We start from the raw sequence: 27,295 nt of genomic DNA, 5'->3' as shown, positions 1-27,295 counted from the left end.
CCTTAATAAATCCATGCTGTGACTGCAGTATAATTGCATTCTTGTCTAGATAGCACTACATTGGTCCTTTTAACCATTGACTCTATTTTGTTTTGTGGAACAGAAGTCAAGCTTACAAATCTAATTACTTGCTTCACCCTTTGATTCTCTTTTGTGAATTGGGAAACCAAAGAGTGAAGTGAGCAGTTAGTCACCTGTAAGAGTGACTATGCTAATTCAGTTAAGTTAAATTAACTTTGGTGATCATATCAACTAGATGTGCAGCTGCAGTACAATGCCTCCCAGATTCACTGACAGTGATGACACTGGCAGTATGGCTTTGCTAGTTTACCAATAGTGGTAGCAACTTTGGGATTCAGATTATAGGATTTGTTAGATTTTGTTTATCAACTTCAAAGATTTTTTTTTAAAAAAGAGGTAATTTTTAGAATAAAGAAATTTAAATTATGAAATTTGAAGCCATTAAGTTTACTGTGTACAGCTTGACCCTTTAATCAGTGAGCTTTAACTTTAATAGCTGAACAAATTCAAGTGGCAGTTGCCTGCCTTTTTAATCTGTTAAAGCAAAGTTTTCTGCTCCTCTAACCTGCTAAAGGAGCAATTGCTCGCCTCTTTATCTTGCTCACAAGGATATGATAGTTTTCAAGCAGTAAAATTTCTTATTCTGTTACTAGCCCTTGAAATATTTGGACTGAGAAGTGGAAATTAAAGTTTAGTATTGACAGATGCAAGATACTGCATGCGAGTAGTAAAAATCTCAGAATAATATACCAATTTGTGTGTTATCACACTAGAGGTAATGCAAAGCAAAGGATACTGTTACCAAGAAAGACTTTAGTTCTGTGAATTTCAGCATCTGAAAGCTAGAGAGCTGCAAGAAGTTTCTGATTGAGGTGTTTTGAAGCTGTGAATGGATTAAGTAAGCTGAATGTTGATGGCATCGTGACTTTATTCTTGTTCACATACATGTAAGGGAGCATCATTTAAATTGATGGATTGTTATAGAATAGATATGTAAAAATTTGCTTTCACCCAGAAATTGTTGGAACAGATTTTCATCTGGTGTTGTAGAAGTAGATAGCTTGAATAAATTGTAGGAACAATGAAACAAATCATAGGGGATGGACAGGTGATGTGGGAATTTATTATTTTTTTTGGTTGATTCTGTATAAACTTGTATCATTTGCCACTATTAATACTAATAGTTCATATAGTAATGGAACTGTACTAGTCAATACTACCAGCTCTAAATTTATGACAATCGTTTTAATTGATTTGACTCCCTTCTCAGTCTCTCTGTTATATTCGATTTGGCATTGTAGTTTTTCCATCTTTTTGCAAATCCACCAATTTTTCTTTTTAAAAAATAAACATGTAGTAAAACTACATTAAAATCACCTATTTTAAAAATTTTGAATTTTTTTCTTAATTTCATAATATGACAGTGATAAACACTTGAGTATAGTTGGCCATAATTTTTCAGTTAACAAAAAAAAAAAAAAAACCCACTTTATTCTGCAGGTTTTCATTTCTACTGCACATATGTTATAACCCAGGGATGATGATGCTGCTCAATTTAGAAAGCACTAAAGATTAATAAAAGAACTTAGTTTATTAGAAACTAATAAAGATATTTTCATTATACATTGTCAACTCCTCACTCATGTTGCAGATAGTCTAGAAGTATGAGCCAAAACATTGCCCTCTCCTGTTGCTAAATTAGTGAAGGCCACCCTCCTTTGCCTATCACAGTTACAAAAGATGAGCAAGAGACAATATATGTTGAATGTCAAAACAGGTGGTGCATAAAAATTTACCGGTGAAAAAGCTGTTTTGTACATTCAGTTGGAAAAGATGGGGGTAGTGCAAGTTTATACATTGCACCATTGAGGTGAGTGCCATGCTGATACTATCAAAAGAAGTATTACAACTTCAGATATACATCTTAGTAGAATAGTCAATATTCTTTGTATTCAGATATTCAATATACATCTTAGTAGACTTAGTAGATACATCTTAGTAGACTGAGATAATTTGGTAGACTTATTTTTGGTGGCCAACCAACTTTGTTGTGAGTTCCTGAGATCAGCTCAAAGTAAATTTTCTTATGGCTGTCAAAAGTCTGCTAACTGAAAACTGAATTCATATTAAAGAATTAACTTAAATAATATTTTATGTTAATTTAAGTATAATTGTATTTGGAGAATCAGTTCATCCAATAAAAATGCTTTTCAGAGAACAAGTTTTTTTTTAAACAAATTAATTTCACAAAAAAAAAAAAAGTTTCCAGTACTTCTCAATGTCATTGACGGTAATCTTCATTGCAATGCTGAGGGTCAGGATATTCAACCAAGTAAAATGAAAGAAAATTAGACCGTGCTTAGAGCCTGTGACCACCAAATATGGAGGATGCGGAAAGGTTGGAATGACCACCAAATATCCCTGGAGCAATATGGCCTTAGTTGCTAATGCTCCTAAAAACCAAATAACAAACAAAAGAAAAAGACAATTCAGAACTTTCTGGTGCAATTTTGAAAAATGCCCTTAAAAAAAGTATGAATAGTAGTGGCATTGTTTTAAATGAAACTTTGCACCTCTTAAATATTAAGTCAGTCTTGTAGAGTATCCTTACTGAAATCATAATGTCTAACAGACAATCTGAATAGAAAGCCACAGACAATTTTTTTTCCTGCCTAAGAATACCTACTCAAGCTTTTCAAAAACCAAAATTTTACAGCTTTGCTAATCTAAAAGCCAACTTAAAAAAAAACCATCTGTAGTGTTAAATTAAATAAAGCAGGAATATATTAAAGTATGCTTTGAAATTTTAGCTAGGCAAAATGATGCAACTTTAATGCATTACTTTTTTTACTCTTGCTGAGTTTTCTGCAAAATAAGTTTGTTTATACAAGATTTTTCCATTCCTGTGATCAAGGCATAGTCAAAGCTCAGTCAGCATCAGGAATGAGTTTTTTTTCAAAATTTGCATTACTTATTGTTTTTAATTAATGTTATAATAATTAATTTTATATTTGTTTTAATTGCTGGAGAGTGTCATTAGTGTCATACTGAAGTAAATTTCTCTTATTCTTCTACAAGATTTTTGTACACTAACTCCATGTGAATGTTTAGTTTATTGAAACCTAAATAAGGAAGGTTATTCCCTCTGCCCAGCACATTAAATATGCTAGACAAACTTGTTTAAATAATGTTTAGGAATATTTTCTCTATTTGAAAAACAGCAAATTAATGGTTGACCACAGTGAGATTTTGAAAGAGAATTTGGTCTTTTTTATATTCAAGGATTGTCATGATATACTGAGAGTAAGCCAACTAAAGGGGTAGATGACTTAATTCTATTCTGAATAGTGTCCACCTGGCAGGCATACCCCTGAACAGACTAATCGAAGTAGGGTTTACATGAAAAATAAAATTACATAATATAGCAAAATAACATCTTAACATCATGAAAGACCAGTTAACTATGATCAGTAAAACTACAATTGGTTCTGTATTGTGCATTTGTTGAACAAATACACAGGGTCAATACAATAAGCATTGGGCAACTTTAATTCATTAGTAAGAAAACAAAAAAAAAAAAAAAAAAAAAAAATTCATTCTGTTTCAGGAAAGGACCAGCTGTGGCTGAATACAGGAGTGATAATATCGAATTCTCTGCTCAAAGTAATTATGGCTCTATCTAATAATGCTCCAGCCAGATATCGCCATGAAATGAGCAAGCCTTGAATATGCAAGAGGATGCTTTATATTATAATTTGACCAATGCAGTATGTAGTATTCACAAACAAGCATTGGCTTTAATACTGAAAAAATTAGAAATTTCAACCCAGTTATTGAAGCATGCATAGAGGTATTTGAATAACTCTATGTATGCTTCTGAACAATAATTACAAATCTGTTTCAAGCAAGCAGAATATTTGGAACAGTAAAGTTTTGGAAATATAATTTAACATCCAATGAACTAAATCCATTTTTTCTTCTTTCTTGTAAACTGTTTTATTGAATCAAAGTAATCCTTTAAATCAAAATAAACCCTTGTCAGGTGCAGAGGATTCATGTAAAGTACCACATTTGGTAAAAAAAAAACAAAAAAAAAAACCACTGTGGTTGGGCAAGACTAGGGTTCTAAAAGGGATTGAGGTAAAAAACTATATTCTAATAAAAAAAAAAAAAAGACAGGTGATGAAATGAAAGAGATACACACCATGTTGACTGTCTACATCCTCATTACATCTACACCCGCAAATTTTAGTAAATGGCAAGAAAGTTATAGAGAGATAGTGACACATGTCCACAGGCAATGTTCTATGTTATGGTAATGAGTGCATCATTGAAAAATAGACACTGGTTTCCAGATGATATGCTGCAAGATCGGAAAAAAAATTAAGTTCAAAGGCAATCATGCTTTAGGTGGGCCCTGTGTAGATTCTTAACTCCAAGTTTGATTTGAGTGGCAAAATTTTGAGAACCACATGGGTAAAATGTGAGCAATATACTATACCTGTTACTGGTCCCCCAATCCAAAAATCAGTGGGAGACTAGATCAATAATTGTTGCATTTACACTACTGAACGATGTATATACAAGAAAAATTCAGGTTGTACAATTTTGATATACAAATATAAAGCTGAAAGCTGTGTTATCCTTGGATCCTGGTCAAGGAGGGCTAACTGTGTATATTGATATAAATAGATCCAAATGAGAGTATTTTATTTCAGTTTTTGTGCACTTCAGTAGAAGAGCAGTTTTGGCAGCCAGCTATGGTTTGCCTTCAATCTTTGAACTCAACATATTCTTTTTAGCACTGAGCAAATTTTATTGAAACTTTTACTTTTATGCAATATTGTACACAAAATGTATTTGAATAATTCTATTGGATTAATATAGAATTCTTGACATTTTTTATTATAACTGTCAATAAACATTGCTTTTCTAGTTTTTAACTGCTAATAGATTAAAATGTTAATTTTCAGTTAGTTCTGTGTATATCTTATACATTTTTGTGTATATGCTGTTAATATAATGAATATATACTTTTATTTTAGTTCAGCTTCTGTGATTTTTTTTTTTCCCATCATTGCAGTTTAAGTCACGGCTTTCTCGTAGTTTCAATGGCCATGTATTTGGAAGTAACATATCATTAATGGTTTTGGGTTGTGGTTATGTATTTTCATAAATAAATCATAATAGTTTGTATTTAATCCAACTTGGTGGTTGCAGTTTTAACTGGTTGATTTAGTATAAATAAATTAGAAATTAAGGAGCACTACTAATAATATTAATAAATTTTCCTGAGCATGCTTTGCTAATTAATATTTGTTAATATTTTTTAACCCTTAAATAGGCCTGTCAATTACTGGTTATGTCTGGAAATTTTTACTCTATTCAGTGGAGATTTTGTGAATTCTTAGAGAAATTAGCGTGAGAAACTTTTCTTGAATTACCTCTGGATAAACAGTACTTTTATGGTGCAAAGGATCTAAAAATAATTGGGATTGAAGTATGTCATATGTGCCTACTTAGGGGTTGAAATTGGTTTTAGTTACAATTATAATTTCAATTATAAACAATAGCAGTTGTGTAAGAAAATATACCATTTAGTTCTAATAAGTAATTTTTTTTCTAATCTTACCAGCTAGTTTTGCTATAGTTAATTATCAATTAGCATTCATAAAGTGTTAGGCAAAAAATAGTGCAAAAGCAGTTGGAACTTTGTTAATACATTCCTAATTACATCAAAGTTCACAACAATTGTAAAGCAGTTATTAATCAGTCTAAAATAGATTGTGAACAGGCTAACAGTAGAAAACTTGCTTCTGTCCAAACAGTAGTTGAACATTTTGGTCTCTTGCCAAAGCTGTTGGCTGTGACTACTCCCACCATCTGTTAAAACCCAATGATTCTATTGCTACTTTTGATAAAGATGAAGCCAACCTGCTGCCATCCTACTTTTCTTCTAACTCTAATATGATGATCTTGGTAAACCACTTCCTACCATTCCCAGTGCACTCCATTCAATACCTCCTGTGTCTTTCATTAAAAGAATACAGAAGAATTTTGAACAATTTTGATGCCATGAAAGTTCCAGGTCCTGATGGTGTTTCTCAACTTGTTCCCAAAACCTGTGCTCCTGAGCTTACCTCTGTTCTGTGATGCCTTTTTACACTTTCTTATTCCACTGGTGTTTTTCCTTATGCTTGGAAATTTACTCATACCAGCCAGTTCCTAAGAAGGGTGGCAGATCTCTCCCATCCAGTTATCATCCCATTGTACTTCTACTCTGTGGAGATGGGGGGGAAACCCCTGGTGCCGTCAGACAACTAACACACTGTACTTCTACTCTTTCAAACGAAATGGAGAAATACATTAACCGTGATTTCCGAAATTATCTAGATCCCTTCCATCTGACCAATGATCACCATTATGGATTCCATCAGTGACAATGCACTGGTGATATACCAGCTTATGTTACCCAGATATGGACAAATTCAATGAAAAAGTTTGGTGAAACTCAAGCAGTTAATCTAGCATTATAAAGGTTTTTGCTCATGTTTCGCATAAAGGTCTTATAAATAAGCTTCCTTATGGATTGCCAACTGTTTTTTGTGATTGGGTATCCAGTTTTCTCTCTGATTCCTCAATATAGGTGATGGCTCTCTCACTGAACTTCTCCTGTAATGTGGTGTTCCCCAAGGTTCAGTCCTTTCTCCTATTCTTTTATATTAATGACCTTCCATGGAAATCCTGTTCATGGTTTTGCTGTTGATAGCATTGCATTCTGCCTTCTAGTTTGAGAAACTTGCCTGTACAAACACTTCAACTTCTCAAATATCCACTACCAGTTCCTTAAGTGCTGATCTCCAGTGGGAGCAAAGATAACTTAGTTAATTTCTATCCTCCTAAAACTCAGTCCTATATTATATCTTGCAAAAAGGATTCTTCAGCAAGATCACATAGTGATTACCCTGACTTCTAATCTTTCTTGGCACAAGTACATCACAAATATTGCTTCCTCTGCATCTAAAAAAAAAAAAACTGAGTTTTCTCTTTTGCTCTCAGCATTACTTTTCTTCTGAACATACATTTCAGTCTGTACAAATCTATCCTAATATGGAATGCTGTTCCCACATCTCAGGCAGTGTCCCAGAACCTCTCTCAGGGTTCTAGATTCCATTCAAAAAAGAGCAGCTAGGTTAATTAATGACCCATCTCTTACAAAGTCTTACTCTCTCTCTGTCTCATAGATATTTAAAATATATTATAAAATGAAAAATACCTGGGGTTACTGTGCAATTGGATATGAAGTTTTCTGGACAATGTAGACAGGCTTCCAGGGCAACTTGTGGGTTTTGTCAATTAAACACTTTATTTAAATTGTAACTTAAACTTAAATTTCTCAATTACAGAAAAGTGCATCATTCAAGTCAGTCTTTAATGATTGCCACCATAAAGTCTGAGAACCAAGTGGAGAGTAGATTCTTTTTGTATGTTGTAGTCTGAAAGAGGATGACCATCTTCTAGCTGCTTCCCAGCAAATATTAGATGTTGCTGATCTGGAGGGACCCTTGGGAATTTGTATTCTTTATTCACTCAGGAACATTACATACAGGAATTTGGCTAGCAATTGATAAGGAAGCAATTATCCCATTGTATAAGGCAGTGTTTAGGCCACATCTTCAGTACTGCATATAGGTCTGGAGGCCTCATTTTAGGAAGGATGTAGAGCTGCTGGAATGAGTACAGAGAATGGCAGCGAGATTGGTGAGGGGAACAAAGGGCTGCTCTTTACCAAGAAAGGCTTCAATTTTGCAAATTGAATCATCTGGAGACTAGGTGCTTGTGAGGTGATCTTACTGAGGTGTTTAAGCCTTTGAATGGATTGAGCAAGCTCAGTGCTGATGGGATTCTTCCTCCTCAGACTACACACGTGGGGTTGCACAGATTTAAATTGAGGAAGGATGGTTGCAGAATAGATGTGTGGAAGTTTGCCTTTAGCCAGCAGGTGGTTGCTCACTGGAATAAACTTCCATCTGTTGTTGTGGAAGTTGGTAGCTAAAATAAATCCAAGGAAAAACTTGACAAACTATTGGAGGGAATGAATAGGTGAAACAGGAGGTGTCATATTTTTTTTTGTTTTGTTTTGTTTTTTTGCTCATGTTCTATAAGCTTGCTTTATTTGCTACTTCTAATGCTAATTCTGTTGCTGCATGCCTTTTCTGTAGATACTTCCATGGGACTGTTTTTCTGAATTGGTTTATGTAATTCACTTTCTCTCTTCCAAACACATGCCACAAGCAGTCAGCATCCTTTTACTATCCAGGCTTCAACCTCAAGGAACCCACTTTTCTTTTTCCTTATTTATTCTTTCAACTTCCATTTTCTGGAACAACCTCAACCTCTTGTACATATTTCTTGAAAATTACAATCTACAGAAATTCAAGTCTAATGTCAACATTTTTTTCCCATCTTAGGCTTCAACCCACACACAAATACCTTTTGTGGTTTTCATAAAAAAAAAATGTAATAAAAATAATTATTTCCCACAAGCTGTATTGAATTTTCTCATTTCCAAGATAATGTTCACAAAAGGAATCTTTTATTGTCTGCAACACAACACTTATTGAGCTAATTACTAAAATATGTTCATTTTGAGTCCCCATGCTCCAGTCAAAATCACAAGATTTTGACCAGAAAAGGGGACTGGATCTTGTGATTACATTTACTGATTACAGTTAGGGTGACCAAATAGTTGTGATTTTTTTCCCAATAATACCATTTGAAACGTATGACTTCTAATGATTCCTCTTGAGAGGTCACAGTGTGATTTGGAACATGTCCTGTTTTCCATTAAAGGGAAAATCCTTAGATGGAGAGCACAAAGCATTGGGTTGTGATCAGCAGTTATTCATTCAACTGCCGTTTTCTGGAACAACCTTCATATGTATTTCCTGAAAATTACAGTCTAGCGAGTTGTTAATTGCTGGAATTAGCTGCCTCCATGGGTGGTTGAGGCTGACAGCTTGGGAAAAAGCAAAGATAGGCTAGAAAAATACTTATGTAAGGAGGGAGTCAAATAGGTGGTTTATTTTATTTACTACTTTATTTTATCATTTTTTGATCAGTGCAGCAATAGCCTAGGGTTAGCTGCATTAGCATTAGTTGAGGCATATGATGCAAGAAAGCATCAGCCAAAAAAAAACCCTTCCCATTTCACTCATCCAGTCACTCCAAATGTTTGTCTAGTTCAGCCTTAAATTTATTTAAGCTATCAACTTCCACAATGACAGATGGAAGCCTGTTCCAGCAATCAGCTACCCACTGACTAAAGGCAAATTTCCACACATCTATTCTACAACTGTCTTTCATCAATTTGCATCTATGCCTCCGCAGGTTAAAAATAATTCTAATTTAATTTAGAATTATTAATCTCGGCAAACAGAAGTATCCCATCAGCATTGAGCCTGCTCAAGCCATTCAACAAGGCCTTATACATGCAAGGACGCACCATGTGGCTAACACTAATATTATTTCATTTAGAAAAAATGTTTAAAATTTTATCTTACATACTCAGTTCTTAACAAATGACATTTTCTCAAGAAAACATCCAAATATTTTCAGGTATTTTTGCTTATTTTCCGAAATTTGTGTGTATCTGTGCTCCCGCCTTGTTTGCATGCAATCAGAACCAAATTTACCATGTATGTAGTGAGGAGGCGAAGTGTTTTTTTAATGAACTAGGTCTTTCCAAAATGGTCATGCAAATGGGGAATTGCAATGCTGCATTCAAAAAACAAAAAAACGTAAGATTTTTTTAAAATTTTATTGGGTATTATTCTTGAATTTTAACACGGTGATGATGCTAATCAGTGATCAAAATGATAATTAACCCTCTATTGTTTATGCCCTGAATGGAATTAATCACACAAAAATAAATAACAGAAAACAATAATAATAATGTTTTTATCATATTTCTTAGAATTTTCAAAGGTCACTAATTCTCAAACTGAAAGGATGGATGCTCACAAGGCATCTGGTGGACACCGTTAATGTCTGCATGTTTGCAGCTGTTCATATTTAGTTCTGCAAATCCATGAAACCTGTGGCAAAATGTGTTGTGCCTCAGAGATAGCAGTAAGAACTGCCATCTCTCAGACAACACGAGTATGACGGTGGTGCCGTAGCCAGGTGGGAAGGAGCAGCAGTGCGTGGCATGCTTCTTGATTAGACTGGGGTTCGAGCCTATCACCACCAAATATGGAGGATGCGGACAGTTCAAGGGAATGACCACCGCATATTCCCGGAGCAACATGGCCTTAGTTGCGAATGCTCCTAAAAACCAAATAACAACACGAGTATGGGAGTCAAATACAAGAAACAGATGGCAGTGTGTCACATCTGTTAAACACCAACAAACAGTTGATTTCTTGTAATTCATAGTATGTTGGAATGAAAATAAAAAATGCATAATTGTTTAGAGAATATTGCTAGAGAAGGGTACACAGGAGGATTTGATTTTATTTCCAACTTTAAAAAAATAACAGAAAAATTTTAAAAAGTTATGTTAGCAGCATTAAGGTTAATGAATACTAAAACTGACACATTATCACTTTAACAGATTTTTTTTTACCATTATGCCCAGTTATTTTTTAAATCTATAAATATTTTTATGTGGTAATGATAAGATTAAGGTTTATTGAAGAAACAATTCTGTGAAACAAGGAATATTCTGGATTCTAACACAGTAGGTCTATGAAGGTCCTAATGTGGAAAACCTAGTTTTTACTCCTTCTATCCGCACCATGTGATGGAATGGCATTTATTTGCTTTTTTGAAATAAAGTGACCATTTTATTTCAAATTTTACATTCTCCCCAGCCACCTTTGGGAAATAGGCCATATGTCAAAGCAGACATAAGGTGCATTTGTTTTAGTTGTATAATCATGACCCCCCCCCCCCTTATCAATGCTCTTTCTTTCCTTGTTTTTTTTTTTTTTTTAATTGATTTTTCAAAACATTTAATATGAACCCGATTACTTTGGAGTTTTTTATCTTTTTGGTTCCCCACAATATTCAGGTTAACAAGATTTCACTGTAATGTTCATTGAATTTTTGTTATTCATCTGCTTATCTTGCTTTCTTTTTTCATTTATCCTGGGTGATGCAGTAATAAAAAAAGATAAATGGTTGTATGGAAAAATTCTGAAGTAGGGTAAAAAATATCCACAATTGAAAATATACATTCCCTGTTTGAATTGGTGAGGAAATTATAATTAACTATGGGGGAAATGTAAATTAACCCATTTAGGAATATGTATGTATATTTATGTTTTTCGTGGTTGCTTCAACTGCACTTCAAATAAAGTGTCCATCATTAAGTATGAATTGTCTTAATCATCCAGTAGTTAAGTTTATAATAGATGGTAATGCAAAAATAGTTTTGAAAATGAGAGGATGTGGCGAAGATTGTACATTTTGTCCATAGTTGTCCTATTTAGTGTACAGATCTGAATCAAGTGATAGTAAATTAATGTCTTTTTAGAGTATATCATTACATTAAAGTAATAGTAATAAACAGAAGTTTAGTGAGTGATTTTTTTTTAAAATTGCAATCTGATTTTGGTAATAATTCACTGTAATGTTGGGCAGTCATGTCAAAATAAGAAAAAAAAAAATTAATGTTATTAATACTTAAAGGCATTTATATACATAGCGATATTTTCATTTAGAGGTTTTCAAAATTTCACAAAAAAATTTACTCCACAGAGCTACCCCATTGCAGAATTTGACAAACTTTTCAGTTGGTTAAGTGTGAAATTAGTTTAAGTAGACTTCGTTGTGTTAATGTAATTAGAAAGTAAGTCTTACTTTCTGACAATTAAGCAGGAAGTTATAAGCGTCTTGACACAAAAACCTACATTCTTAAATTGTGATAACTTGAAAGGTTCATAGATGAACCTTCACATTTTCATAGATTCTTCAAGGGTTCTTAATGTAATGGTTAAGAATAACCATTGAGCTAGGGAATTAAATTAGTGTAACTGTAGAAGTTTGAATTTAAATATTTACACTGTTAAATCTTATTGAGATAAATTTATATTTCCATATGTTAATTTTAATCTGTTAAAAAGCATGAAAATAGTATCAAACTTTTTTTTATCATATTTTATTGTATAGATCCATTTTCTTTGATAAGTGCTATCTTTGCTGGAAAAAGGCGTATTAGATTAAATTTGTGATTTCTCATTAAGCATGTCTTATGGGGGAAAAAAATTCCTTATATGTATTAGTCAAGGCTAGTAGTGACTGCTAGTTATTTCAATTGGTAGTGCCAAAATGATTATATATATATATATTTAATTTTTAAAATATATTTATAATTACATTATAAAAATTATATTTTTATAATATAATAATTATTGTTATATTTTTATATACAGATAACTCTTGTATAACTCGGTAGTTAGATTCCTATAAAATCTCGTGTAGTGAAAAACTTATACAGGACTAAGAACCAGTACAAAGGGGGGGGGTACAAAAGCTAACAAAAGTACACCTTTTTTTTTTTTTTAAATAACTATTGGAAATAATTTTTATTAAAAATAGCAATAACTGATCAAATCTCTTACACTGTGATACATAGATGTCAGATATATATGTCTGACATCTATGTATCATCTAGATGTCAGATAATGTACATTCATTTAATTTTCTTCCTTTTCATCACTGCTAAGCATAATCAAAGCAGAACATTTTCTCCATTGCAGAATATCTCACCTTCTGAACTTTCTTCTGCAGCATCTAGAAAAATCAGTAATCTGGATTTGTTTGCTTTTGCTTGATAGATCTTTGTAAATTTCATGGTATGGAGCTAAACATTTTTGAAGCTCCCTTTTGAACTTTGTGCTCCTTTCAGTCAAAGCATATGCATTCAAAAAATAAGATTCTAATTGCTCGGCTAAGTTTATTCTTTTTAATGTAAAATTTGGAATTTCAGAATTTTCATCTGTGCTATCATCCTCAGAAGATTTGGTTTACCTCCAATGCTATTTCCACCAAATCTGCTTTGCCAGTCTCTTTTTCTACCAGTAATTCTTGAATTTCTTCGGTAGTCATATAATCAAAACCATCCTCTCCTACTGACTTAGGGCTGGGATTTATTCCAATACTGTTCTTAAGAATAAAATTTAGTAATACATACCCGGAAAAATTATTAAATGGTCAAATAAAAACCAAAATAGCCTTTACAAAAAGTCACAAACTGTACACTTCGAAGTCACAATTTTTTATGGTCTAAAGCAAGCACAAGTTCAATAGCACAGAACAGGGATCTACCAACATTTTTTTTTTTCTGCATAATGACTAGCGAGTCAACAGCAGGGATTCACAAAAAAGAATGGAAATGTCGAAAAATTACATACAACATATTAGCAGGGTTTTCCCCATACAAAAGCTTCAAAATACCATGTTATGTGAGGTTTGCCGCAGTTCTCTGCGTTAGAGCAAAACTGTGCTATATAAGTATCGTGTTGTGCAAGGATTGCTGCAATTTATCAATCGTGTTAGAGCGAAATCATGTTGTGTTATATTTGTCGTGTTATATAGGGTTTCCTGTATTTTAAAAATATAACAAATGGCGGGGGGAGCCAAAAGTAGGTATACAGTACTGATCAGGTCATGTTTAATCTCTTAGGTGCTCAAAATGTCCTCCATGAACATTGCAACATTCCTGGAACCTGTCCCCGACACTGTGATACACAGTAATGCACAAATTCTGGTTAACCAGGTATTACTGTGTCACAGTGTCGGGGACAGGTTCCACGAATGTTGCAACATTGATGGAGGATATTTTAAGCACCTAAGAGACTAAACATTACCCGATCAGTACTGTATACCTACTTTTGGCCTATCCTGTATTATAAAAATATATTTATTTTATTTATTTATTTATATATTTATTTATTTTTTGTTATAACATTGCTTTTCTACAATATTTAAATCAGTAGAATTCTTCCTAATTCCAGGTTTATCATCATATGGCAGTGAAAAAGTTTTTTTTTTATTATTATTATTATTGCTTTGATAAACTATCTTATTCATTGTGAATAAACACTTAGAAAAGAACACAAGACAAGACTAGAAACTGGACCCAGTCTTGCTCTGGAACATTTATTCATTCTTGAAATGAATGACAAAGAGGTCCAAAGGGTCACCATAGACATGCATAGATTATTTGCTGTATCTATGCTTTGAGAACCAGATTTAGAGTGCCAGTTCACTTTTAGCTGTTGATATACAAATGTGATCATATTATGCAAACATTTAATGATTTATAGTATCACTTATAAAAAAACAAACACAAATCAGTAATTAAATAGTAAATATAAATCAGTAATAAATGCCAAAATACAAAAAGGCTATTCTTTTTTATTTTTCAATTTTATTGTGGCAGTGCCATTGTATCAAAGTAGGGGTATTGTTTAAAATTGTGCTCTTTGGAAAGCCAATACATTATTTTGGCAATCAAAAGAGATAGACAGTTAAAAATAGTTTATTATTTATTACAACAGTAACAGCTGTCTGTTATTTATTATTTATTACAACAGCTGTCTTTGTCTGAGTGGTGTGTGAGCAGGTGCTTAATATGCTTTTTATAGTATTCAGTATATATTTTTGGGGGGAAAACAAAAGTGTTATATGAAGGGCACTTAGGTTCCATACTTCCAAATTCTAATAATACAGATCAAAAGTCAAAACTGTACTGAAAGACTAGTAAAGTTCACACGTTAAAGTTCAAAACAATGCAAGAATTTTTGCTGATGCTGTCGAGGCACTGTTAGGTGGGTCGGAAAACTGCTAGTGGGGGGGATACAAGGACTAATAGATTAACAGTAGCCACTGGCAGAGGTGGAAGTCATTCTTGCACTGCTTCTATTGAAATGAGCAGAAGCCTGAAAAACAAGATGCAGGATATTTCAGAGATTGCTGGGAGTCATTGCGGTACAAGTAAACACATGGGTTGTGTTAGGGTAGCTAAGAATAGAAACAGGTGCATGTATACCTGCGCGTACACCAATGCTAGGAGTTTGGTAAATAAATTTGATGAATTTGAGGTATTGCTCAAAACATCAAGGGCAGATATTGTTAGGATATCAGAGACGTGGTGTCACACAGATATAAGTAATGCGGAACTGGAATTTGGGGAATACAATGTGTATAGAAAGGATAGACAGGACAGGAGGGGAGGAGGGGTTATGCTATTAGTTAAGAAACACAAAGTCCAAGGAAGCGAAGCCAGTCGACATCGATGGACAGGGCAGTGTCGAGTCAGTTTTGTGTGACATAAGCATAGGGAAATCAAAATTGAGAGTAGGAGTGTGCTATAGGCCTAATGACTCTGATGAGTATAATAAGATATTGTACAGGGAAATAGAGTGGGCCAGTAAATCAGAGAGTCTTATAATGGGGGATTTTAATTTCCCAGATATTGACTGGAATTTGTGGGTTAGTCACTCGCACACTAGCAAGGCTTTTGTGGATTTATTGGATGATTGTTTTCTACATCAGCATGTTCGTGAGGCAACAAGAGGGAGCAATACTCTTGATCTGATTATCAGTAGTGATTCTTCATGCATTAAGAATCTGCAGATAAATGAACCACTAGGTGGCAGTGATCACAGTGTGTTGAAGTGGGATTTACTCAAGGAGGTAACTACCATCAGAGGTAAAGGGAAGGGTTTTTGTTTTCGTAAAGGCGACTATGATGGTCTGAGACAGTATTTAAATTCTATACAGTGGGATCAACTGATGATGTTACCAACAGCAAACTCAAAATGGGAAGCATTCAAGGAACTAATCTTGGAGGCTACCAGGCTTTACATACCAACTAAGAAATATTGTTCAAGGTTTAGGCCTAAATGGTTGTCAGATGAACTAATGAGACATGTGGCAGAGAAGAAAAATGCATGGGATACATACAAATTAATGGGTGACATGGAACCCTATGATAGATATAAGTTGGTCTGTAACCAAGTCACAAAGGAGATTAGGCAGGCAAAGGCAGACTACGAAAAATCCTTGGCAAAGGATGCAAAGAAAAACAGAAAAGAGTTCTTTACATATTTAAACTCAAGAAGGAAAGGGATGAATCAGATTGGTCCACTAGATATTGATGGTTCAACAGTTGAGGATCCTGCTCAGGTGGCTAACAATCTAAGAATTACGCAAAGTAAACATTGGCAGTGAGCTGGATGATTTTGTAATAACTGAGAGGAAAGTGGAGGAGAGATTGTTGAGGATAAACATAAAAAAGGCACCTGGGATGGATGGCATCTATCCAGTTATATTAAAGGAGGCAGCAAAGGAAGTGAGCAAACCCCTAGCCATAATTATTGGAGCTTCTTTGGACTCAGTGGAGGTACCCATAGACTGGAGATGTGCAAATGTAACCCCAATTCACAAAGGAGGATCAAAGGCTGACACAAGTAATTATAGACCTGTTAGTTTAACTTCTGTTCCAGGTAAATTAATGGAGGCACTGATTAAAGAAGCACTGCAGGATCATCTAGACAAGAATTCAGTTATATCTCAGACGCAGCATGGTTTTGTTAAGGGCAGGTCTTGCCTGACCAATTTGATTGGATACTATGATGTAGTCACAAAAGAACTGGATGCAGGGAATAACTTTGATATTATATATTTGGATCTTAGAAAGGCTTTTGATACTGTTGCACATGGAAGACTGCTACACAAATTGGAGCAGTGTGGCATTGGAGGCAAATTGCTGCTATGGATAAGGGGATGGTTGAGTGGCAGAAGACAGAGAGTGGTAATCAATGGACACTGCTCAACGTGGACTAATGTTATTAGTGGAGTTCCTCAGGGTTCAGTGTTGGGTCCGTTGTTGTTTTCGGTGCTTATGAATGATATTGATGATGGGATATCAAGTTTAATGTCCAAGTTTGCAGATGATACAAAGGTTGGCAGGGTTGTTAAGGACACTACTGATGCTATGCTGCTGCAACAGGATCTGGAAAAGTTGAACAGATGGGCTGAGATGTGGCAAATGAAGTTTAACATTGACAAATGTAAAGTATTACATATGGGAAACAGTAATCCCAGAGCAACGTATCAACTCTGCGGTACTACACTGACAGTGGTGGAGAATGAAAAGGACCTGGGGGTAATTGTGCAGGCAGATATGAAGTTCTCTGAGCAGTGCAGATGAGCTGCAAGAGTAGCTCAGGGTGTCTTGTCAATGATATACAGGAATTTTTCTAGCAGGGATAAGGAGGTGATTATTCCCTTGTATAAGGCAATGGTTAGGCCACATCTTGAGTACTGTATACAGGTCTGGAGGCCTCATTTCAAGAAGGATGTAGAGCTGCTGGAACGGGTACAGAGAAGGGCAAGATTAGTGAATGGAACAAAGGGTTGCTCTTACGAAGAAAGGCTTAAGTTTTGCAAATTACAGTGTCTGGAGGCTAGGCACTGGCGAGGTGATCTGATAGAGGTGTATAAGGCTTTGAATGGTTTGAGCATGCTCAATGCCAATGGGATTCTTCATCTTGCTCAGAATAATCACCTCAGAGGGCATAAATTCAAATTGAGGAAGGATGGATGTCGGATAGATGTGCGGAAATTTGCCTTTGGCCAGCAGGTGGTTGGTTGGTGGAACCGACTTCCATCACTTGTTGTTGAAGTTGATAGCCTAAACAATTTAAAGCTCAACTGGACAGGTATTTCGAACGAACGGAGGGGTGAAATGGGAGTGGTGTGTGTTTTTTTTTTTTTTTGGCTGATGCTGAATAAGCTTGCTTTCTTGCATCATATGCCTCTACTATGCTAATGCTAAAAAATAAAAGTTATCACATTTATTTTACAATCAGTAGGCTCCATGATAATTAAAATAAGTCTACTTAAACTAAATTTTCATATATGTTAATTAGTGTTGCTCTTGTATCAGTATATTTTTTGATAAATAAGGATGTAACCATTCTTTTCACAGAACATCAGAAATGTAAAATTTTTGGCTTTTAATTTTTTTTTTTTATTAATTTTTTTAACACTGACAAGTAGGATTGACTTCTTAAATAATAATAAAGACGTAGTGATATCGCTATCAACATGAACATCATAGCGACAGAAGAACAAAGGAGGAAAACAATCTTGGACATTTTTCAAGAAACAAACCATTCCTTACGGTATATATGATTTACTATATATTGAACTTTCTGATGGTAGCTTTTGTCAGATAAATTTGTCTTGGTTTTTCACTTTTGTTGGTTATTATTCTCATGCTCCTCACATTTATTGAACCAACACCTCTAGAGCAAGTACAAACCATGTTTTCATACAGGGTAGGACCAAAAAGTTTCAAGACTCAAAAATTTTATTTAAAGAAATAAATCAGAGAAATAAATAAAGAAAACTTAATGTTTCACTTGGAGTGAATGGGGTGTATCCAATTATATTAAGGGAGGCAGCAAAGGAGGTAAGCAAACCCTTAACCATAATTATGAGAACATCTAGATTCAGGAGAGATGTGCGAATATATACCCAATTCATAAAGGGGGATTAAAGGGTGGCATGAATAATTACAGTCCTAAAAAGGAATGCATTTATACTTCAGTCACATGGGTTTGTTAAGGGGGAGATCTTGTCTGACCAATTTGATTGGATACTATGATGCAGCGACAAAGGAACTGGTGCAAAAAATAATTTTGATATATACTTGGATTGCAGAAAAGCTTTTGATATTGTTGCACATGAAAGAGACTGCTATACAAATTGGAGCAGTGTGGAAAGCTGCTGCTGCTATGGATAAAAGGATGGTTGAGTGGGAAAAGAGGGTCATTATCAATGGATGCTGCTCTTTGGGGAATAATATTATTAGTCGAGTCCAACAGGGTTCTGTGCTGGGCCCTTTGTTGTTTTCTGTATTAATGATATTTATGAGAGTATATCATGCCTAATGTCTAAGAATGCAGGTGATACAAAGGTTGGCAGGGTGGTTAATGACAGCAATGAAGGTATGCTGTTGCAGCAAGATTTCAAAAAATTAGGCAGATGAGTTGAAATGGCAATTGAAGTTTAACATTGACAAATGCAAGGTATGCATATGGGTAGCAGTAATCCTAGAGTAATGTATGAACTGTGTGGTACTATGCTCAGGGTAAGATAAAATTAAAAGGACCTGGGGTAATTGTGCAATCTGAAATAGGAAGTTCTCTGAGCAGTACAGACAGGGTGCCAGAAGAGCCTATGGGGTTTTGTCAATGATATACAGAAAGTTTGCCAGCAGAGATTAGGAGAATTATTCCATTGTATAAGGCAGTGGTCGGCCACATCCTGGGTACTGACATAGGCTGGAAATCTCATTTTAGAAAGGATATTGGGCAATGAGATTGGAGAGAACAAAAGGGTACTGCTCTTACCAGAAAGGCTTTAGTTCTCTACAAATTGTACCATCTTTAGACTCTTCACCTAGACTAGGTGATCTGATCAAGGTGTTTAAGGCTTTGAATGAATTGAGTAAACTCAGTGCTGATGGGATTCTTCTTCTCGCTCAGACTATACACATGCGATAACATAAATTCAAAGTGAAGAAGAGTGGTTGCAGAATAAGTGTGCGGAAGTTCTCCTTCAGCCAATAAATGGTAGATTGCTGGAACAAGCTTCCATCCGTTGTTGTGGAGGTGATTAGTTTGAATAAATTTAAGGAAGAATTAGAGAAAAACTATTGGAGGGGATGGATATGTGAAATGCTTCTCTTTCTTTTTTGCTGATTAGTATTAATAGTGTAAATAGTATATTTACACTATTAATACTAATATTTACAGATAATTACACATCAAATTTGTTAAAGTTACAACCTTGGCTATTTAAACTTTTCCATTTGTTATAAAATTGGAAGGAAAAAAGATTTCTGCATAATTACCATAACTGCTCCTTCACCAGAAGATTTTCATCCCTTTAATGAGTGCCTTAATTTGGCTAAAATAAAATGAAATAAATAATCACGTCCTAAGAAAGATATTATATAACAATTACAAGGATGCTTGGAAAGGTATTCAGAAATTATCATTTGAGAGCAGAGGCATTGTCGTAGAGTAATACCCAATTTCTTCTTGCCCAAAGATCACGTCTGAAAGTTTATTTTAACAATCACCTACTGGCTGAAGACGAACTTCTGCACATCTATCTTGCAACAATCCCAACTTAAATTCATGTTTCTGCTATGATTTATATATTTAGTAAACTGAAACAAAAAAAAAAAAAAAAAAAAAAAAAAACACACACACAACAAAAAGAAACCACTTCATATACAGAAACCAAGAGCTTTCCTTTTCTGTGCATCTGTCATATTGTCCATTCATTTCTCCAAACTAATGAAATTACATTTGGAGGTTGCACAAAAATTTTATCTAACATGCACAGTTCTTAACAGCTGTCATTTTTCTGAACTACTAACAATATTGCTTCAGTTACAATATACAGTATATGGATAGCCTATAGATATTTATGAAAAAAAGAAATAATGCCAGATTTATGTTGTTTAGAGATCTTCCTGCAAGTCATAAAGATACTGCTATTTTTTTCATCTTCTACCTTTAGAAATTCTGGATTGTGATTACAAATTTCAGCCAGTTATTTTGAAAGTTAAACTATTTTTTTTATATTAGCATTAGCAAGGGCACATGATACAAGAAAACAAGCTTATATAGCATCAGCCAAAAAAAAGAAGAAAAAAAAAACACCCACCCACCCTCTCATTTCACCCATGCACTCACTCCAAATGTTTGTCAAGTTTTGCCTTGAATCTGTTTAAGCTATCAACTTTTACAATGACAGATGGAAGTTTGTTCCAGCAATCAACCACCCGCTGGCTAAAGGCAAACTTCCGCACATCTATCCTACAACTGTCTTTCCTCAGTTTGAATTTATGCCCTCTCAGGCGATTATTCTGAGCAAGAGGAAGAATCCCATCAGCATTGAGCATGCTCTAATCATTCAAGGCTTTATACATCTCAGTCAGATCACCTCGTAGGTGCCTAGTTTACAAACACTGTAATTTGCAAAACTTAAGCCTTTCTTCATAAGAGCAACCCTTTGTTCCATTCACTAATCTTGTTGCCCTTCCCTGTACTCGTTCCAATAGCTCTACATCCTTCTTAAAATGAGGCCTTCAGACCTATATACAGTACTCAAGGTATGGCCTGACCATTGCCTTATACAAGGGAATAATCACCTCCTTATCCCTGCAAGAAAAATTCCTGCATATCATTGACAAGCCACTATGAGCTACTCTTGCAGACCATCTGCAATGCTCAGAAAACTTCATATCTGCCTGCACAATTACCCCAAGGTCCTTTTCATTCTCTACCACTGTCAGTGTAGTACAACACAGTTGATACGTTACTGTGGGGTTACTGCTTCCCATATGCAGTACTTTACATTTGTCAATGTTAAACTTCAGTTGCCCCTTCCTAGCCCATCTGCTCAACTATTCTAGATCCTGTTGCAGCAGCGTACTGACATTAGTGTAATTAATAACCCTGCCGACCTTCGTATCGTCAAACTTGAACATTAAGCCTGATATACCATCATCAATATCATTAATAAATACAGAAAACAAGAATGGACCGAACACTGAACCCTGGGGGACTCCACTAGTAACATTAGTCCACAGAGAGTAGTGTCCATTGATTACTACCCTCTGTCTTCTCCCATTCAACCATCCCTTTATCCATAGCAGCAATTTGCCTCCAATGCCACACTGCTCCAATTGTGCAGCAGTCTTACATGTGCAACAGTATCAAAAGCGGTTTTAAGATCCAAATATATGATATCAAAATTATTCTTTGCATCCAGTTCCTTTGTGACTACATCATAGTATCCAATCAAATTGGTCAGACAAGACTTCTCCTTAACAAACCTATGCTGTGTCTGAGCCATAACTGAAGTCTTGTCTAGATGATCCTGCAGTGCTTCTTTAACCAGTGCCTCCATTAATTTCCCTGAAACAGAAGTTAAACTAACAGGTCCGTAATTACCTGTTTCTTCCTTTGAGTCTCCTTTGTGGATTGGGTAACATTTGCACATTTCCAGTCCAAGGAAGCTCAATAATAATTATGGAATTGCTTACTAAGGATTTGCTTACTTCCTTTGCTGCCTCCTTTAATATAATGGATAGATTCCATCCACCCCAGGTGCATTTCTTATGTTTATCTTCAACAATTTCTCCTCCACTTTACTCTCAGTTATTTCAAGATTATCTGGCTTACTGCCAGAGTTTAATACACCTCTGGCATTCCCCTCCCTGAATAACTCATCATGTGTGAATGTAGATGAAAAATATTCATTTAGTTTTTAGCTACCTGAGCAGTATCATCAACAGTTGAACCATCGATATCAAGTGGACCAATATGAATCATCCCCTTCCTTCCTTCTAGAGTTTATATAAGTAAAGAACTCTTTTTTGTTTTTCTTTGCATCCTTTTCCAGAGATTTCTCGTAATCTGCCTTTGCCTGCCTAACTTCCTTTGTGACTTGGTTACAGATCAGCTTATATCTATCATAGGTTTCTGTGTCACCTGTTAATTTATATGTATCCCATGTCTAATTAGTTCATCTAACATCCATTTAGGCCTAAATCTTGAACAATATTTCTTAGTTGGTATGAAAAGCCTAGTAGCTTCCAAGATTATTTCTTTAAATGCTTCCCATTGTGAATTTGCTGTTTGTAACATCATCGGTTGGTCCCACCGTATAAAATTTAAATACTGTCTCAGACCACCGTTGTCACCTTTAAGAAAGCAAAAGCCTTTCCCTTTACCCCTGATGGTAGTTACCTCTTTCAGTAAATTCCACTTCAGCACACTGTGATCACTGCAACCCAGTGGTTCCTTTATCTGCAGATTCTTAATGCATGAAGAATCACTACTGATAATCAGATCAAAAGCATTACTCTCTCTAGTTGCCTCCCGAACATGCATATTATCTATTAATGGATACTATTTGATTTTGGCCATGCCAACACTGGTTATTAAATATTTTAGAATTATAATTATCTAAACCACTGTGATAAATAGGTTAAATGTAAAGATAGTTTCTGAATTAGAATAAATTGTAGCCTTAAACGTGGACGCTAAATGGTATTAGTAGTGGATAATGATGCAGGGAAGCAAGGTTATGTGCAGTCAGCCAAAAAAAAAACACCAAAACATGTAATCTGTCCATCCTCTCTAAAAATTGTGTGATTCTTTCTTCAATTTATTCAAGCTACCCACCTCCACCATACCAGATGGAAGTTTGTTCGAACAATCACTCTGGCTTGAAAGAAAATTTTTACACTCTTCTATCCTGCAAATCCTTTTCAAAATAAAATTTTGAACAAGGGTAAGAAGGACATCTATCTTGGTAAGAGTACCCCCTTTTTTTTCCCTCTTCACCCGTTGAAATGGATCTACATCCGTTAAAAATGAGGCTTCCAGACCTTAATGCAGTACTCAGGATATGGCTTGACTATTGCCTTATAGGCTTATACGATGGGATAATCATCTTATCTCTGCTAGCAAAGTTCCTGCATATCATAAGCAGCCTGTCTTCACTGCCCAGAGAACTTCATATCAGTACATGTGTGTATATGTAATGGATGGTGCCTAGAACATCTGTTCAATTCCACCTTGTTTCTCTGTTAAGAACAGTATCACTACAAATGGGCCAGATATGTGAGTGACGTAGGTTTGTGTGTTATGTTGTTCTGTTCTGGCCTCTTGGCTACCCAGAAGCATCAGTCACCTGGACAGATGATTCTGGGTACCTGTCCACACCACGGGATGGTGGGCCAGTCCCAGTAAAACACACACTGTCTCAAAAGAGATGCTGATCCCCCTAGTGTTGCCAGAAGGTGGGCCAGGATCCTCTGGGGCCCATTCCAGAGGGGGGGGGGAAGGGAGAAAAAAAAGAAAAGAAAACCACCCATGGTATAGGTTAAGAAGAAAAAAAAAAGAATAAATAAATAAAAAGAAAAATAATAATAATATCAGTACAATTACCTCTAAGTCTTTTTAATTCCCCACCATCTTAGAGTGTGATATCCCACCCTAGTTGGTACGTTATTCAGGGATTATTGCTGGCCATATGCAGTACTTTGCTTTAATCAGTGTTAAACCTCAAGTGGTGCTTCTCAGCCCATTTGTTGTAGTATGCCTTGGTTCCTGTCTTGTTTTTTAATGAAAACCTCAAACACTATAGTACTTAGTACTGTGCATGGGTTGAAGATCAAGAAGATGAAATAATGTATTTGTTGACATTAGACTTGAACTGCTGTAGATTGTAATTCTCAGGAAATACATATGAAAGAAGGTTGTTCCAAAGAATGAAAGTTGAATGAATAAATGTGGAAGAAGAAAAGTTGGTTCTGTGAGTTTGAAGTTGGACAGTAAAAGTATGTTGACTGGTTGCAGCACATGTTCAGATGGGCTTTGGAAGAGAGAGTGGGAATTATTGTCTTGATTTTTGTCATTAACAACCCTGCCAGCCTTTATAATCTGCAAGCTTAAGACATGTGCCTTCATGAATATTATTAATAAATATTAAAAAGAAGGGATTCAGCACTGAACCCTGAGGAATTCCACTAAGAAAATTACTCAAAAAGAGCAGGGCCCATTAATAACTGCCTTCTGTCCTCTGCCACTCAGCCACCTCTTTATCCTTAGAGGTAACCCACTCTGAATGCCAGACTTCCCCAATTTGTACGGCAATCTGTAGTGTGGAACAGTATCAAAGGCTTTACTGAATTCTAAATATATGGTATCAAACTTATTTTGATACCATAGATTACCATCAGATTAAATTTAAAAAGTGACTCAATTATTTTCTAAGGTACTTCTTGAGTGCTATGATGTGTAGATAAACTGTGTTGTTTGAAGATAATAAAGACAAACATAATACCAATGTAGGCTTATTTCTGAATGGGAAATATGTACATAATTGGGAATGTTTCGTGTTATACCACCTCTTCAGTGGCTGCAAGGTCGGTAACTAAGTGTTATTGTTATGAAATTCTTAAAATTTTTAGTAGAATTAAATGTTTAAGTAAATCAAACTTAGATCTGATTTGAAGAATTTTGTTTTACATTTAAATTTTATATAGTAAATAAGTCAACACTTCAGCTGTCTTTGCAATATCACCATTACAAAAGATCACTTCAGTCACAATAACTTGTTGATTTGTTTATGGATGAAACATATACTGTAATCAAATATTTCTTGGCTAAATGCCTAAGAGTATGAAGGAGTAGGTTTATGCATGGTTACTGCACATACATCAATTCTACTACCAACGTAGTATGAATTCATTGTTTAATTATATCTCATATTGTGAGATATAATTCTTGATGTGAGTGAATACCCACTCAATGTAAATACCTTCACATCGAGTGGGTGAGGTATTGCACTGCTTTGAATAAGTGATGCTTCACCAATGGAGAAGACCAATGTTACCTATTCTTGGTGGATACCACCACCCAGATGGCACTGTTTGAAAAATGATATGGGATAAATCGCTGTGTTATCCACGTACTGTCCCTATTAGACTTAGGAAAGTGATAGTAGGAGAGAAAAGAAGAAATGCCATAGAAAGAGGAAAGGGACAGTTACTTCTCACACTCACTCATTCACTGAATTAAACCACTCATAAATCCCCCAAATAGGCAACACTTTGCCATTAGAGAAGACTATTGTTACCTATTTGCAGTAACGAGGGGGCTCCATCAAGACACCCCCCCCCCCAGGCAGCACTGTTTCAGAACTTATTGGCTCTTCATCAGTGGTGGTTGTTTTTGGTTTTTAGGAGCATTAGCAACTAAGGCCATATTGCTCCATATTGTTTCAGAACTTATTGGCTCTTCATCAGTGGTGGTTGGTTTTTAGGAGCATTAGCAACTAAGGCCATATTGCTCCGGGGATATGCAGTGGTCATTCCCTGACCTTTCCGCATCCTCCACATTTGGTGGTGACGGGCTCGAACTCTGGTCTAATCAAGAAGCGTGTGCTACGCACTGTTGTTCCTTCCCACCTGGCTACGGAGGTGCCTTTCATCAGTGGGTAGGCAGGTACCCTGGTGTTGCAATAGTGACAACCCAGTTATGAAGTATAACTCCACAATATGAGAGATGTTTGATATTGATGATGTGCATGGTTTAATCTAAAAATATTTCTTGGCTAAATGTCTAAGAGTATGAATGAGTTGGTTTATGCATGGTTACTGCACGTACAAACCAAGGTAGTATGAATGCATCATTTAATTATATCTCATATTGTGAATATCCTCATAACGAGTGACTGAAGTATTGCACTGCTTTGAATAAGTAATGCTTCACCAGTGGAGAAGACTAATGAGTTACTTATTCTTGCAATTAAGTAACTAATGTTACATTAGTCTTCTTTACTGGTGAAACATTACTTATTCAAAGCAGTGCAATATCTTGGCCACTCGTGAAGGTATTCACAATATGAGCTTTAATTAAACAATGCATTCATATATTACCTTGGTAGTAAAAATGATGTGTGTGAAATAACCATGCATAAACAACTCCTTCATATATCTTATTACCAGATCCATTATTTTTGGTGGAACAGAAGTCAAACTGACAGGTCTGTAATTTCTTTGCCATTTGATTTGCCTTTGTGAATAGGAGACATCCTATAGGAGGATCATCTGTAGGGACCTCCCCTGGTTCCAAGGAAGCTCTTGTGATTATGACTAAAGGTTTGCTTACCTCCCTTGCTATTGCTTTTAATTGGATAGATACCATCAGCCTCAGGTGCTCAGTTTACTTTCAACCTCAACAATTACTCTTCTGCTTTCCTCTCAGGTGTCACAAAGTCATTTAGCTCCCAGTTATAAATTCATATACTTTAAAATTAGAATAAATCTAGTATTCCCATTCCTAAAATCTTTATGCATGAACATAGGTGCAAGATATGTATATTGTTTGTCAGCAACCTGAACAGGATCATGAATAGTTATGTATTCATATCTAGTGGCCAATGTTCATCTCTTTCCTAGTTTTAACAAAGAGAATTCTTTGTTACTTTTCTTTATGTTGTTAATCAAAAACTTCTCATAATCAATCTTAGCTTGCCCAACCCCTTAGTCCTCCCTTGATTACAGACTAATTATAAACATCCAAATCATTTTTCGTCTCTTCCATGAGTCTCCTCAGTTCACCTGACATCCATGTAGTTCTAAACCTGAAACAGTAACTCT

Source organism: Mastigoproctus giganteus, chromosome 4 (assembly GCF_048544385.1).
Source record: "Mastigoproctus giganteus isolate SK-2022 chromosome 4, ASM4854438v1, whole genome shotgun sequence".
Taxonomy (NCBI): Eukaryota; Metazoa; Arthropoda; class Arachnida; order Uropygi; family Thelyphonidae; genus Mastigoproctus; species Mastigoproctus giganteus.
The sequence above is the reverse complement of the archived record's forward strand: the minus strand, read 5'-3'. Positions refer to the sequence as shown.